The following is a 12,640-nucleotide window of genomic DNA, read 5'->3' as shown; positions in this document are numbered from 1 at the left end:
GGAGGTGTGGCCTTGTTGGAGTGGGTGTGGCCTTGTTGAAGTGGGTGTGGCCTTGTTGGAGTAGGTGTATTGCTGTGGGTGTGGGCTTTGAGACCATCATTCTAGCTGCCTAGAAGCCAGTCTTCACCCAGCAGCCTTCAGATGAAGGTGTAGCATTCTCAGTTCCTCCTGCACTATACCTGCCTAGATGCTGGCATGTTCTTGCCCTGATAATAATATACTGAACCTAAGCGCCAATTAAATGTTGTCCTGATCAGAGTTGCCTTAATCATGGTGTCTGTTCACAGCAGTAAAACCCTAACTAAGACAGCTCCTAGAAAGAGACTCTCTGGGATGGCTTGAATGAGAACACCCACATAGGCTTACATATTTGAATACTTGGTCCCTGGTTGGTGGAGGTGTTTGGGGAGCTTCTGGAGGTGTGGCCTTCCTGGGGGAAGTTTGTCATTGGAGGTGGGTTTTGGGAATGTAAAGATTCATATCATCTCCGCTTTGTTCTCTCTGCTTTGTGCTGTTGGCTCGTGATGAGAGTTCTCAGCATTCTGCTCCAGATAGCATGCCTGCCTGCTGCCGTAATGAATGAACTCTTATCTCTCTGGAACTCTAAGCTCAAAACCTTTCATTTTTCTAAATTGCCTTGGTCTTGGCGTTTTATCACAGCAGCACAAGCAAGAAAAACAGACACATTTCCTATGAAGAAATCCAAGGCTCCTGATACATGGTATCCTTATCCCTTTTGCTGATGGCTTTTCTTGATGTTACCTTGACCAGGTACCTTACCTGGAAGGACATTGCTTGAGTGCTCCCACCCTGAACACCTGCCACTCTCTAGGAGTAGTACAAGCCGGTCCTACTAAGCCTGGTTCTCTGTGTGAATGTTCAGCTGGCTGTAGGGATTGTTCAAGGACTGTAGCCAACAACACCCACAGTTTGTTCTGGCCCCAAGCCTGTGGATTTGAGCCAGCTCCCAAGTACACACAGGATCTCTGGGAGGAGCTGAAGGGCTGAATGTAATGCTCCAGACAGCCTTATTCTTCAGTGAGTGCACACTCCTGCCTCGGGATATGAGTGCTACAGCCCAGGAACAACAAGTGTGTGGGTAAAGAAAGTTCTAGAAGCTTTGTATTCCAGGACAGCTTCAAGTGGCACTCTTTCACTGTGGAGATGTGGTTCGTTCAGGGGTTTGGAAGGTCACATCCTTGCTCTGGTGACGTCAGACCCCTGTATTCCTTCTCAGAGAAATCTGGGGCTAGAATGACAGAGGGCTTCCTGGCCCCTCCCTGCCCCTCAGCCTCATATGCTCCAAAGCCACCAGCTATGTCTAGAAGGAACAGGGTGACAGAAATAAAGTTCCTCCATATCTAGGTGGAAATGAGAGGTCCCTGGAAGCTTGGGTCACATTCTATTGCTTTGTACCCAAAAGGCCAAGATTATTGATAAAGGCAGTATCATTTCTGAGTAACGTAGGGTTGGCAGGCTTTCTGAGCATTCAAATTTGCAATTTCTCTTGTCTCTGTATTTAAAAGAGCCCCTCAGATCAGTCTCTATGTTTCTTTTTCTTAGGTTCACCGGCTGCCTTAGCTAGGGTTTTACTCCTGTTAACAGGCACCATGACCAAGGCAACTCTTATAAGGTCAACATTTAATTGGGGCTGACTTACAGGTTCAGAGGTTCAGTCCATTAGCATCAAGGCACAGCAACATCCAAGCAGGCATGGTGCAGGAGGAACTAAGAGTTCTACATCTTCATCTGAAGGCTGCTAGCAGAATACTGACTTCTAGGCAGTTAGGATGAGGGTCTTAAAGCCCATACCCACAGTGACACACTTCCTCCAACAAGGCCACACCTCCTAACAGTGCCACTTCCTGGGCCAAGCATACTCAAATCCTTACACCAGCTGTAGAGCTCACCTTTGAAGCTTGAGCCAGGCTACCATCTCTACCGCATGTGGAGGGGCATGTGGGGACAGCAGAATGAGTGACAGGGGCCACCTGCTGTGTCTTACCTCAGTGTTCTTTTTATGGCCATTTTCACAAAAATCACAAGGGTCTCTAAAACCTGGGGGAAAGGAAAGTCTGCTCTCGCCTCCACTGTTTCGCCACCTACCCAAAGAGACAGGTGGAGGCAAAAGCCACAAGGACATTACATCACTCAGAGAACTGCCAGGATAGCCTCCAGAGGAAGGCGCCGGCTACCATGATAACAGACCCAGATTAGGGTGTGGGATGGGACTACATCTTGGTCCACGGGAGGAGACGGGATTCCATACTGGGCTGAGCTTGAGCATTTAAGACCTCAAAGCCCCACCCACAGTGACACCTCCTTCTCTAACAAGGCCACACCTCCTCCAACAAGGCCACGCCTCCTAATCGCGCCACTCCCTATGGGCCAAGCGTCCAAACACATGAATCTAGGGGGCGTCCAAACCTGTTCAAACCAACACACCTGGCAACTCTGCACAGTCTTCTTTTCAGTTGGGATGGGTGTTGTTGAGCGATGCTGTACAACATCTAATCCATTGATTAAGTTTCCAGTTGCCATGACAAAGTATCTTAAGAGGAGCAACAGGGCAGGAGGGGTTATTTTGCTTCAGAGTTGGAGGATTCATTACAGCAGTGCAGGCAAGTGGCTGGCAGTAGCAGGCAGGGCAGCCGGTCACATTCACAGTGAAGAATGATTATGCCCAGCCTGCTTTCTTCCTTTTGTATAGTTTGGTACCCCAGGCTGGGATTAGCGCTGCCATTCCCCCCCACCCCCCCAGGACAATGGCTTCTTTTATTTTAATAACTGATCCATGTGAGGCATAGCCAGGCCTCTATGTATGCGAGGGAAGCTTTATTTCTTGGCCTTGGCTTCCTTCAACAGTCTACAAGATCTCTCTTCCTTCTTAGTCTGAAATGGCTCCTCCCTGCACTTTCGTGCTTCCGTGCTCTTAGACCTGCGAGCCTCAGCCCCGTCAGCCAGCAGCATCTTGCGGGCCTTGTCGGCCTTCAGCTTGTGGATGTGCTCCGTGAGAATCCCCTTGTTTTTGAATACATTCCTTTGACCTTCAGGTACAGGCTGTGATACATATGGTGGTCAGTCTTCTTAGATCCCCGGTATCTCCTGAGAAGCCGGCGTAGGATCCTCATCCTTCTCCTCCCCTTCTCCTCCGGGATCTAAGCTTTAACAGTACCCTTCTGCTTCCCTGTGCCCACATGCCCTTCCATTGGGCCGAGGTGATTTTCCAGCAGGGAGCCCGAGAATGGACAGTCACAGGCTTCCGGATGCTCAGCCCATCTTTGGTCAGTTTCCTGCTGACTGGAGTTGACACTGGAGACTTAATTGGTCTCACCGGGGTCCAATTGGACCTTCTTTTTTTTTTTTCTCTAGTTTTTTAAATTTTATTTCACCTTTTTTCTACACTCTTGATTTTTTTATTTTATTTTTTATTTACATTGCAAATGATTTCCCATTTTCTGGATCCCCACTCCCCACAAATCCCATAAGCCCTCTTCCGTCCCCCTATTCTTCCATCCACCCCTTCCCACTTCCCTGTTCTGGAATTCCCCTATACTCTTGCACTGAGTCTTTCCAGAACCAGGGGCCACTCCTCCATTCTTTTTGGACATCATTTAATTTGTGGATTATGTCCTGGGTATTCAAAGTTTCTAGGCTAATATCCACTTATCAGTGAATGCATACCATGATTGATCTTTTGAGACTGGGTTACCTCACTTAGTACAATGTTCTCCAGCTCCATCCATTTGTCTAAGAATTTCATGAGTTCATTGTTTCTAATGGCTGAATAGTACTCCATTGTGTAAATATACCACATTTTTGGTATCCATTCCTCCGTTGAAGGACATCTAGGTTCTTTCCAGCTTCTGGCTACTACAAATAGGGCTGCTATGAACATAGTGGAGCATGTGTCCTTATTGCATGCTGAAGAATCCTCTGGATATATGCCCAGTAGTGGTATAACAGGGTCCTCAGGAAGTGACATGCCCAGTTTTCTGAGGAACCGCCAGACTAATTTCCATCTTGCAATCCTACCAGCAGTGGAGGAGTGTTCCTCTTTCTCCACGTCCTTGCCAACACCTGCTGTCTCCTGAGTTTTTGACCTTAGCCATTCTGACTGGTATGAGGTGAAATCTCAGGGTTGTTTTGATTTGCATTTCCCTAATGATTAATGATGTTGAACATTTCTTAAGGTGTTTCTCAGCTCTCCAAAGTTCTTCATGTGAAAATTCTTTGTTTAGCTCCGTACCCCACTTTTTAATGGGCTTATTTGGATCTCTGGGTTCTACTTTCTTGAGTTCTTTGTATATATTAGATATTAGCCCTCTGTCGGATTTAGGGTTGGTGAAGATCCTTTCCCAGTCTGTTGGTTGACGTTTTGTCCTTTTGACGGTGTCCTTTGCCTTACAGAAACTTTGTAGTTTTATGAGGTCCCATTTGTCAATTCTTGAACTTAGAGTGTAAGCTATTGGTGTTCTATTCAGGAACTTTTCCCCTGTGCCCATGTCCTCCAGGGTCTTCCCCAGTTTTTTTTTCAGTTAGTTTCAGTGTGTCAGGTTTTATGTGGAGGTCCTTGATCCATTTGGAGTTGAGCTTGGTACAAGGAGATAAGAATGGATCGATGCGCATTCTTCTGCATGCTGACCTCCAATTGAGCCAGCACCATTTGTTGAAAAGACTATCTTTTTTCCACTGGATGCTTTCAGCCCCTTTGTCAAAGACCAAGTGACCATAGGTGTGTTGGTTCATTTCTGGGTCTTCAATCCTATTCCATTGATCCGCTTGCCTGATATTGTACCAATACCATGCAGTTTTTATCACTATTGCTCTGTAGTAGAGTTTAAAAAGTCTGGGATATTGAATCCCCCTGAAGTTCTTTTACTGTTGAGAAAAGTTTTAGCTATCCTGGGTTTTTTGTTATTCCAGATGAATTTGAGAATTGCTCTTTCTAGCTCTATGAAGAACTGGGTTGGGATTTTTATGGGAATAGCATTGAATCTGTAGATTGCCTTTGGACCTTCTGTTGACCACAGCGGAGGATGCTAGAGGCAAATCTGTTCTGTAGCGTGAACATGCTCACAGCAGCAAAAGGGCGTGCTGCCATTTTAAGGGTGAATCTTGAGCCCTCAATTAACCTAATCAAGATGATCCCTCAATTAACTTCATCAAGAGGACCCCTCATAGGCACGCCCAAAGGCTAACCTAATCTGAAAATCCTTCATTTGTGGAATCTTGTCTCCTAGGTGATTCCAGATTCTGCGAGGTTGACAATACCAACCATCAGATCTGTGAAAAGATTTCTAACTGCAGGGTAAGCAGAGGGGTTTCCCATATACCCTGCCACTAGTGCTCAGTGCAGTTTATTGAGTCAGTGCTTGATATTTGACCTTTCCAATACAAGAAGCCTTTGGTTCTTATGCAAATTAGATACTGGGAGCACATTACCATAGTGAATGAGACCCACAGAGCCCTTCAGATCCTGATGTAGGTCCTTCTCCTGTTAGCTCTGTTCTCTGACTCTCTGCTCCTCTTAGTGTTCTTCCTGTGGTTCCCGGTTCCTTGTCTCTTCTCTGGTTGCCAGCAGTGTACCAGCTCAGAGAAGACCAGGCAAAGTCCAGAACAGGCAGAATCTCTATTGGGAGCTTTTGTGGGGACGGGGTCCCAGAATCTTAGCGTTAAGGCTCTTTTAGACGAAGGCATTCCTTCTCTGACAATCTTTTTTTTTTAATTTGATATATTTTTTTATTTACATTTCAAAATGATTTCCCCTTTTCAGCCCCCCCCCACTCCCTGAAAGTCACATAAGCCCCCTTGCCTCCCCCTGTTCTCCCATCCACCCCTTCCCACTTCCCTGTTCTGGTTTTGCCCTATACTGCTACACTGAGTCTTTCCAGAACCAGGGACCACTCCTGCTTTCTTCTTGTACCTCATTTGATGTGTGGATTATGTTTTGGGTATTCCAGTTTTCTAGGTTAATATCCACTTATTAGTGAGTGCATACCATGATTCATCTTTTGAGTCTGGGTTACCTCACTTAGTATGATGTTCTCCAGCTCCATCCATTTGCCTAAGAATTTCATGAATTCATTGTTTCTAATGGCTGAATAGTACTCCATTGTATATATATACCACATTTTTTGCATCCACTCTTCTGTTGAGTGATACCTGGGTTCTTTCCAGCTTCTGGCAATTATAAATAGGGCTGCTATGAACATAGTGGAACATGTATCCTTATTACATGCTGGGGAATCTTCTGGATATATGCCCAGGAGTGGTATAGCAGGATCTTCTGGAAGTGAGGTGCCCAGTTTTCGGAGGAACCGCCAGACTGATTTCCAGAGTGGTTGTACCAATTTGCAATCCCACCAGCAGTGGAGGAGTGTTCCTCTTTCTCCACATCCTCGCCAACACCTGCTGTCTCCTGAATTTTTAATCTTAGCCATTCTGACTGGTGTGAGATGAAGCATCTCTCTGAGACAATCTTAGCTTGTTCATGGTTGTTCCCCTGCTCTGCCCTTGCCCCGCCCCGCCCCGTCCCCGCCTCACCCCACCCCTGCCCACTTCCCCAATGAGTTTGAACACATACACTTTATTCAGGATAACCAAGGGTTTTAGGGTGAGAATATCCAGGGTGGGAAAAGGTCATTGGCTGAAAGCTAGGGTGCTGAGATACCTCATTAGCATGGAGAAGTAATCCAGGTGCTGGGTGACTGATTGCCAGTGACCACCTGATTGGGGGACATCTGATTATGAGCCCCGAGGCAGACATAGATACGGGAACTAATTCCACTCCTCTTGGTCTCAAGTTTTGAGATTTCCGGGGTTTGACCATGACCTACTTCACCCGTTCCATGTAGGTTCCTCTTGTGGCACCATCCGTCCACGTGCCCCACACCCTTTATTGTAACCCTCTCAAGTGTAGCTGCCATTTCTGTCCTCCTGCCCTTTAGTTATCTTCCTGTGCCTCGGGTGGATTCCTACAGTGTTCAAAGCCCTTCTCCTTCATGGTCACACCTGAAATGTACTGTGCCCTTTGAAAGAGCAGCATGGTCATAGTGACAAGACGTCATCCTGCGTCACTGTGTGTCTGCATCGAAGATTAGGATCCAGCCCTGGGGGGCGGGGGAGCGGTGATGACGTCTACTCTCCAGAAAGCTCACTGACAGCAACTTGGTAATGAGTTCTGGCTTTATCATGGGTTAAAAATTGCCCCTGTGGGAAGGAGATTAAGACAGAATTGAGGGGTTATAGAAGACCGTGCTTCCAAAAGGTGCAGAGTCTTTCGCTCTCCAGAGTTTTCCTTGCAGTTTACTACAGCTGAAAGCACATCCCTTTTGAGGCAGGGTGTCATCTGGGCTGCCTCAGGGCACATGGACCTGACTCAAGGTAGCTTGACCTTCAGGGGCTCACGTACTGTTTAAGAGAAAAATCAAGATATGAATTCAGTCCAACAGCGCTGAGCTGTCTTCATATCTCAGCCCAGTGTCTTTCTGCTCTGCTTTCTCTCATCCCAAACTGAGATGGGATTCCTTGTGGGCTTCTCCTCACCATCTTTGTATCTGCAAAGGTCCTCTATCTGAGCCATCCGTCCAACCCCCAGTCAAGTGGGCATTGTTTATTAACAGCTGTGTAGGTGTGTGCAGTCTTAAGTGGTAAACTCACGTAAACCATTATGGCGTATTTTGCAATTTATTTTTTATTACTTGAGTCTATGGTTTTTGAGGGCGAACTTTGTATATGATGTCATATTCTCAGTGTCAGAAAAGGAGTCTATGAAGCCTTCCCCTACCTATGCCTCAGAACACACACTTGCATACATGTCCATATATGTGCATACACTCACATTTGTGTGCACCCATACCTGAATATCCATATACATGGATACACATTCATGCACACATGTAAATCCACATGTGTGCATCCACGTGAGCACACATGGAGTTTACTACCTATCCCTTTATGATACCAGGGTATCCCATTCATATATCAGCTGCTGTCTGCCCCCTCATTTCTGTTGTGGGCTTCCCTGGTGATAACGCTGCTTCCTGGACTTCTGCAGCCTCAGAAAGGACCCAACAGGATATCAGAAAGAATATGGCCTCTTTCAGATTTGTAGCTTCTTCTTCCTGTGGGAGCTGTAGCTTCAAAGGCTCACGAACTGTCTTAAGAACAAAAATCCAGATATGAATTCAGTCCAACGGCACTGAGCTGTCTTACATATCTCTTCCCCGTGTCTTTCTGTTCTCCTTTCATCCCAAACTGAGATGGGATCCCTTGTGGGTTTCTCCTCGCCATCTTTGTATCACACAAAGGTCCTCTATCTGAGCCATCCCTCCAACCTCCGGTTAAGTAGATATTGCTTGTTAACATCTGTGTTGTTGCTGTTGTTGTTGTTGTTGTGAACCTAATCATAAACCAAAAGAAATATTTCTGGGTAATTCATAAATCTCAAGATTATGGGCTGACATCTGTCAGCTAATCCTGGGCACCTGATGTTCTGCAAGCTTCTTCTTCCCGTGGGGAGCTGTGGCCAGGCCTCTGAAGTCAGCAGTGGGGACTCCTTAACCAATGATATCATTCTATTTTGGCACACAGCAGTGAACAGCTTCCTAGCTATTTATTTTTAAATGTTCACAAGACATTTCACTACCCCACTGTGACCTGCACAGCACAAGGCTTCCCCTTGTCCACGGGGTAGCTGTGTCAAGGCCACTATGGACTTGTGAAACCATATTACGTCCTGTGACTTGGTGCTTTCCATCTCTGTTTGGCACTGGCTATGTACCATGGCCATCATATTTACATTCTGAAGTGTGACAATAAAACTAGGAGAGATTGCCGGGCAGTGGTGGCGCATGCCTGTAATCCCAGCACTCTGGGAGGCAGGAGGATTTCTGAGTCCGAGGCCAGCCTGGTCTACAGAGTGAGTTCCAGGATAGCCAGGGATACACAGAGAAACCCTGTCTAGAAAAAACCAAACCCAAAAAACAAACAAACAAAAAACAAAACAAAACAAAAAACCTAGGAGAGATTTAGTTCCTTTGTTTGTTACTTGCTTAGTTCTGGTGCTAGCTGGTTCATTCTTACCAATGATCAGAACACCCCCAGGAAATGGTTGTTCTTCTTTCTATATTAAGAATATATATATGTATATGTATATATATATATACATATGTGTGTATATATATGAAGATAGCTCTTTAGCCTTTCCTTTTGTCTCACTCCTGTCTTTCTTCCTCCCTTCCTTTTCACATATCTGACTATCACATATCCAACATGCCATTCATGAACCTTGGGGTCATTAATCAAAATAGGTCACCTGAATATCACCTCAGTGGTTTCATAGCACCTCAAGTCAATCTGATAATCAAGACTGCCATTAAATAAGTAACAGGTAGGTAGGTGTGCACAGTGTGGAAAATCTCCACGAGGAGATAGATGCTTCTGTCTAAGGTGAGCTGGAGGGCGATGCCACACAATTTAATTATGTTGCTCGGAATTGGCACACGCTTAACACATATGGATTATTTATTTATAGATTTTTTTTCCATTTAACAGTTTCAGTCCTCAGCTGACCTCAGCTAACTGAAACCTTCAGAGCAAATCCACAAGTACTGAAAGGCTGTTATATCATGCAGAGGATCTCTGGCATGACGAGTGGTTATTCAGCAATTTCCCAACCAGTTCTGCCAACATCCCTGGCCCAGTAAACACTCACCTCACTTGTCCGACCTCTGCTTATCTATATCTTCAAAACCAATAGCATGTCAAGTTCCTCTTCCATCGAAGAGAAAAAGTCACACAAGGGTGAAATGACAGCTTCTCTTATGGAAGGTTCTAGAGCTCCTCATTATTGAAACCGGACGTAGAAGTTCAATCTAGTGGCAATTGAATTGATTCTGTCTTTTCATGACTGCCAGACTCTCTTCCAACATTTTCATGACCTTTTTTTTGTTGTTGTTGTTGTTAGATGCACACAAGTTTATTACATCCTCTGGGTGGATCAGCCCCTTCATTTCAGAATGTTCCTCTTTATGCTTGCATGCAGCATGGTCACAGTTTTTAATCCAGTCTAATAATCTCTGCCATTTGATTGGATCTCTAGCCCATTTACAATTAGTGTAATTTATGTCTGCCATTGGCTTTCTGCTTTCTGTGCAACTCATTATCCATTGTTTATCTATTTATCCTTTATTAATTTCTACATCATAGAGAGGCTACCTTCTAAAGCATCTTTTTCATTTAATGAATAGTTTCCTACTTTCTTCTCATTGTCTGGTTTCAGATAATCCCAAGTTCTGTTCTGTCAAACCACTTCTCAGATTTCAGATCATAAATAGGACTTCCTCTGTGTAGCTTCAGCCTGGGATACCTGGCTTCTCTTTGTACACTGACCTTTTAGCCGGCTTCTGTATACAAGTAGTATCCACTGGGAAAGGCAAAGGAATCTTCTGTAGCGTAGTACTTCTATAGAGACAGACGACACAATAGCCAGAGCTCAGAGGCCCTGCTCCTGTGACTGCCTGCACCACAACAGCCAAGAGCTGCTCACCTAAGCATTGAAGACTTTTGGGGGAAGTCTAGGGGAAGAAATCGTGGTGTTAATTTTTACTTAACCCCTAAGGAAATATCCATTCTTTGTTTTGTAGCAGAAAGACAAGAGATTATAGGAGGGACTGAATTTCCACTATAAGACCAATGCATAAGAAGTTAAATAGAAGCACTCTGAGGTCCCTGTGCTAAGGGCTGACAGAAACCAAACTCAGTGTGCTCAGGGGAAGGTGGCCTATGACAAGGGACACCAGTGAGGTATTTTCTACCATTTTCTCCATGGCTACAACTCCTTTTTCCCCCCTATGACAAGACATACACAATACAGTTTGACATTTTCTCTGAGCCCTGTAGAGCTGACCTCATTCATGTCCTTACGCAGCAATCACCATCCGCCATCTATTCCAGGATGCCCTTCATTCCGACATTAGAGACGACCAGTCTGTTCTCCACCTCAGTGATCCACCCTTAGAGTCTTTTCAGGTAGAGCTGTGGTTTTTTGTCTCTAAGTGCCTGGCTTCTTCCTCTCTGCACAGTGTTCTCAGTGTTCATGCCCGTGTGTGGGACCCATTTGTTCATGCAGGTTTGAATTGCAGTCTGGGATGACTAATCTCCAGCCTGGAGAACTTCCTTGGCTATGTCATAGAAAGTATCAACCAGCATCAGACAACACTATTGTTTATCTCTGGGGAAGCCTTTGGTTTTTACTTTAGCTTTGTTGGCTCTGGGTTGGCTAAGGTTCTCCCCCCTTGGCACTTTGGGCTTTCCCGCTGCCCCCACTTCTGCTGAGAAGTCCTCTGCTGACAGATGGGGCTCCCTCTGCTTCTCCACCCTTCTTCTCCATGTCTCTGAATTTCACCATCTTCACTGACCTATCTTACCGTCCTTTCTCATTCATGGAGATGACTACGTTCCCAGATAGTTACTATATTTTTTTATTTATTAATTTGGAAGTTTTAGTCATTATTTTTATTTGAATTTTTTTCTCTGAAGCTCTGTTTTGTTGGTTGTATTTGTTTTTATTTTGTTTTTTTGTTTTTTTGTTTTTGTTTTGTTTTTGTTTTTGAGACAGTGTTTCTTTGTGTAACCTGGGTGTCCAGGAACTCAATTTGTAGACCAGGCTAACCTCCAACTCAGAGATCGGCCTGCCTCTGCTTCTCCTGAGTGCTAGGATTAAAGGTGTGTGCCACCGTGCCTGACTTTTCAATTATTCTTCTTTTCTGTTTTCACCTGTTAAGTTTCTGTCAAATTCGATTGTTCTTTTTGGCTCTAGCCTATGAGTTCTGCTGAGCTTTGATTCAGTTACTGTACTTTTAAAAATCTCTGTAATTTCCACTTGGCTCCTTTGTATAACTTCTATTTTATATTGATATTTTTCTACTTGATGTTCTAATGCCATCTGAGCTTTTTATTTTTTGTAGTATATGCACGTGTGTGTGTGTGTGTGTGTGTGTGTAAGCTGCACACACGTGAGTGTGCAGGTGCATGTACCATGTGGAGGGTAGTGTAAGATGTCAGGTATCCACCTTGGTGCCTTGAGACTAAGTCTCTCACTGAACTGAGAGCTCACATTTCTGTTTCGCTGGGTGGCCAATGAATTCTCCAGATCAGCCTGTCTTAGCTATCTCCCACCATGCTGGGGTTACAGGCACACACAGCCAGGACGGGCTTCTATGTTGGTGCTGGGGATTTGAATTCAGGTCCTCAGAATTGCAGAGCAATGGGGATTTAAACTCCTGTCTTTACAATTGCAAGGAAGTACTCATACCACTGGGCCATATCCCCACCTAGCTGTTCTTTTTAAGCCTCCTTCTCCATCCTGATCTTGGCTTCTGCCAGTTCTGCCAACACATTTACAATTGCTAGCGTGGTATATTCCACATTACACTAACATTCGTGAACCCCTCGAAGAAGACTCTGCCATCTGCTTGCTGCTGTACCCTGCCAGTCAGGATGCCCCGCTTTCCTGTCCTGTCTGTTAATTATTCTTTGTTGGAAATGGGACATGTTGGTTAGTGTAGCAGCCCTGAGTACTGGCCCACTCTCTTCCCATGGCTTCTGTGATCACCGTTAACTGATTTATTCAGCT

At 45.1% G+C, this 12,640-nt stretch overlaps 1 pseudogene; it reads right to left on the bottom strand.

Moving 5' to 3' along the window:
* Positions 1-2,835: 2,835 nt before the first annotated feature.
* Positions 2,836-5,074, bottom strand: LOC127673733 (60S ribosomal protein L19-like; annotated as a pseudogene).
* Positions 5,075-12,640: the final 7,566 nt, after the last annotated feature.

The sequence above is a fragment of the Apodemus sylvaticus genome, chromosome 23 (assembly GCF_947179515.1).
Source record: "Apodemus sylvaticus chromosome 23, mApoSyl1.1, whole genome shotgun sequence".
Lineage (NCBI taxonomy): Eukaryota > Metazoa > Chordata > Mammalia > Rodentia > Muridae > Apodemus > Apodemus sylvaticus.
The sequence above is the reverse complement of the archived record's forward strand: the minus strand, read 5'-3'. Positions and strand labels throughout refer to the sequence as shown.